The sequence below is a fragment of the Podarcis pityusensis genome (genome assembly GCF_964106645.2).
Source record: "Podarcis pityusensis genome assembly, chromosome: 2".
NCBI classification, from domain to species: Eukaryota; Metazoa; Chordata; class Lepidosauria; order Squamata; family Lacertidae; genus Podarcis; species Podarcis pityusensis.
Genome location: NC_138029.1, coordinates 6,444,832 through 6,448,720, shown reverse-complemented (window position 1 = coordinate 6,448,720; position 3,889 = coordinate 6,444,832). Strand labels below are relative to the sequence as shown.

At 44.0% G+C, this 3,889-nt stretch overlaps 1 long non-coding RNA gene across 1 annotated transcript; it reads left to right on the top strand.

The window, feature by feature from the left end:
* The first annotated feature begins 1,321 nt into the window (after positions 1-1,321).
* LOC308471161 lies at positions 1,322-2,328 on the top strand. The gene is made up of 3 exons (XR_013982727.1): positions 1,322-1,491; positions 1,687-1,713; positions 2,126-2,328. It is a non-coding gene; the product is annotated as an uncharacterized lncRNA (long non-coding RNA).
* The last annotated feature ends 1,561 nt before the right edge of the window (positions 2,329-3,889 follow it).

Sequence of the window (3,889 nt, the reverse complement as noted above, 5' to 3'; positions counted from 1 at the left end):
AAAAAATTTCATGTGCCACACCATTTTTTTTTATTGATAAGAAATGTATTGGAAAACCAAAAGAAACAACTCCTAACAGTTCTTGATTTGGGGGGCGGGAATCTATCAATAGTCTGAAAATACAATGGGACCTCTGGATGTGAAGGGGATCCGTTCTGGAGCCCTGTTCTCATCCTGAAGCGAACGCAACCCGCGTCCGTGCATCTGCATGTGCGTGAGTTGCGATTTGCCACTTCCGCGCATGTGCGTGACATCATTTTGAGCGTCTGCACATGCGCGAGCCGTGAAACCTGGAAGTAACGGGTTCCGTTACTTCTGGGTTGCCGCAAAACGCAACCTGAAAATATTCATCCCGAAGCTACTTCAAACCGAGGTATGACTGTACATATAAAAAAAATTATCCATACTATACTGCTCTGAAATGTTTCTTTGATTGTCGTCCTTGACTCCTCTCCCCACACTTGCCCTCCTCTCCTGCCACACCAGTGTGATGTGCTACACCCTTTGAGAACCAGTGACCTGGAGTCTAGACCAGTGCTCCTCAAAGTGTTAGCTGGGCCAGGACCAAGCTGTTGGCTTTGGGTCACTTTCAGGTGGGTCACAATGTCACAGCCTGCCCAGGGCTTCCTCACTTGCGTGCCCCAGCCCCCACCCATGCCATAGCCTTTGGACAGGGCCAATGCCACCACCAGCAACTCCTTTCATGTCGAGGTTCAGAAGAAGACAGAGGTTCAGAAGAAGAAGGAAAAAGAAAGTCTGAGAGCTAAAGGCCAGAAGGGAATCTGAAAGCAAGATAATATTTATTAACCTTTGATATTAGTGATTAATAAACAGGGAATAGAAAGGAAGGGGATAAAAGAGGACAGCTGATCCAGGAAAAGAAAGGGACTATAAAAGAACCAGAAATGAGATGAAAGAAAGTGGCAGGTTTTGAAGCATGTGGTGGTAGGAAGGGAAAAGGGAAAGGCCTTCTTCACTTCAATCCTCAAATTCTGCTATGTCAGGTGGAAGGCCACATTCCCAGCCGGCAGTCTGTGAAGGACTTTAAACGCTTTCACAAACACTTGGGTTGCTGTTGGCCCTAGTTTATCTAAGGGTCTCTCCTTGGAGGTGAGGCGGAGATTGAATTCAATGGCAGTTAAAAACCAAGACTTAATCCTAAGAAAGGGCACATAGCCCATGGCACACTGCACACATCATCATATGCTGTCTTGTTTATTTTTACCGGGGGTGGGTGTGGGTGTTGTTTTCACAGACAAAGGTTGCTTACTAGCTAATCCGTTCAAGGCTCCAAAACTGCATCAGCTCAGCCAACACATTTGATTGGAAGGTTGTGCCTTTATAAGAAAGAGAACTTGGATCCAGGTGAACCGTCAGTTTGTGACGTCCCTCCAAGAATCTTGAGAATCTTCCTCTCCTCTTCAGTGATCGTCATGAAATTCTGGGTCCTCCTTTTGGTTGTTTGGGTTGCTTTTGCCATGGTGTCCGCAGGTAAGTAGTTGACACTCATTTATCCTTTTTACTGATGGGAGGATTAGGAAAATGTGTTTATTAGGGGAAATTGGCCCCCTAATGCTGATGAATTTTCATGCGGTTTAGGTAAATAGGGCAGTAGAATAACTTCAGCCAACCTAGGCTGCCAATGACTGGAAGGAGGTCTCACGCTTTCCTAATTTCTCCCTCTAGAACCATATGAAGGTGAACAAGGGACGGGTGAGTATCTTGGCATTCAAAATGGGAACCACTAATTATCAGCAAAACTGTCTGCCTCCATTTCCATATCAAATATGACTGTGTTGGGTTTTCTTGGCAATTGGCCATTCACATGTATGTTTAGTTTAATAGCACTGTGGGCACGGCTCCCTCCTGGCTTGACAACACATCTTCCACCAGGTCCTGAATGTCCAGAATTGCTACCCTTCTGGTCACTTCCATGACCAACTGTTCTAGGGTACAATCATTTAGATTTTCTAGAAATGCCCTCTTTGGTGTGCAAGACCTTCCTGTAAATAAACTAAGTAGGCAGGCTTGCTGTGACAGCACAGAGCTGCTAAGGGCACAGGACATCCATGGAGTCTCTGTCCCTGAAAGGAACTAACAATTCTGTCTTCAACTCTCATTCCAGATACTGCAGAGCATGATACTGGCCATAGCTCTGAGAATCAAGACCGTCTTCTATGCCGTCTCTTAGGAATTTGTGGTGGTTCATGGTGGCGCTAGTAGGATTTGGATGTTGACAAGATTTCTTTCAGCCTGAAAATCCTTGTGCAGATAAATTGACAATAACATTGAATGATGATACCAATAAAGTAAACATTTTAGTTGCAACGTGTGAGAAATGCTTGCCTTTATTCCTCCATCTTTCATGTACCATGTGAGAACTCTCCACAGACCAATACAAGTGCCAGTAACCATCATGCTGTTAGATCTTGAAGGATCAGCCCCAGTCAGTCAGGAACACATTTAGAACTACAAAGATATACATTTTTCTTTTATTCACACCAGTGACTTTATCATTTGAGATAATCCAGTAAAGCAATTTAAATCAAAATCTGAGATGTACTAGTTATTTAAAAAACAAACACAAAGTGGTGATCTGTTGTGGAAGAAGAAGAAGAAGAAGAAGAGTTTGGATTTGATATCCCGCCTTTCACTCCCCTTCAGGAGTCTCAAAGCGGCTAACATTCTCCTTTCCCTTCCTCCCCCACAACAGACACCCTGTGAGGTGAGTGGGGCTGAGAGACTTCAAAGAAGTGTGACTGGCCCAAGGTCACCCAGCAGCTGCATGTGGAGGAGCGGAGACGCGAACCCGGTTCCCCAGATTACGAGTCTACCGCTCTTAACCACTACACCACACTGGCTCTCAGTGTGGAACTATAAAAGAAGAAGACAGCTAGATAGACAGCCACAAACCATACCAAAGGAATCAAGTACAATAAAATATAGATATAGCTAGATGGCTGGCTATACTAAAAACGTTCTGAGAATTTGCAACTATACAAATGAAAGAGTTAATAACTGTCCTTGATCACAAATAAAACATATGAACGAGTGGTTCATATGTTTCTTTACTAGGTAAAAAACAGGTTAGTCAGATGGTAGATCTAATTCTAATTGCCCCAGCCAAAATTTTTGCCGTGTTTGCTGTCACCTGGTAATCTTGCTCTGCAAGAAGGAAGGACCCTGTAGCAGTGAATGAAAGGCCTGGTATGGATGATAGAAGAGGGGTAATAACCTCGTTACAGATATCTTTATAAAGAGAGCAAGCTGGTGGTACATGCGCTACGGATTCGATAACTGCCGCCTCCACATGGACATAATCGTTTTTCATGAGGAATTTGACAGAAGCAGTCCTTGAGAACCGCAGACGGTAGTACGTTCAATCTTGCATAGGCGAAGGCACGTCTGTATTTTAAAACTGTTAAGTTTTGCAGATAGGACACGGATGTGTGGAGGAGGCTAGGTGGGGGAAAATTGTACCACAGACAAAATTTTCTTATGGTAGCTAAATCATTCTGTTGCTCAATGTCGTATAGACACTGTCTAATTAAATTCTTTGCCAATGTCAATAACTGTTGGGGTGATAAACCAGAGGAGGAGAGCTTTTGAGTAACAGTTTTGGTCCAAGCCCTCTCATGACGGTAATAGATCGGTGGAGGTTAAATTCAGACAAAGCCAATAAGTAAATGTCCTGTACCAAATTTGTGATTCAACTGAGGGAAGGTTGGCCTCCAAGCGCAATGAAGTGTTTGGAACACCAGGTGGCACGGAGAAAATTTGCCTTAAGAACTTGGATTGAACGGTTTCTATAGAGTCAAGGTGTGCATTAGGCCAAATCTGTGCCCCATGTAGTAGCTGGCACAGGAGTTTAGCTGTGGTATACTACTAG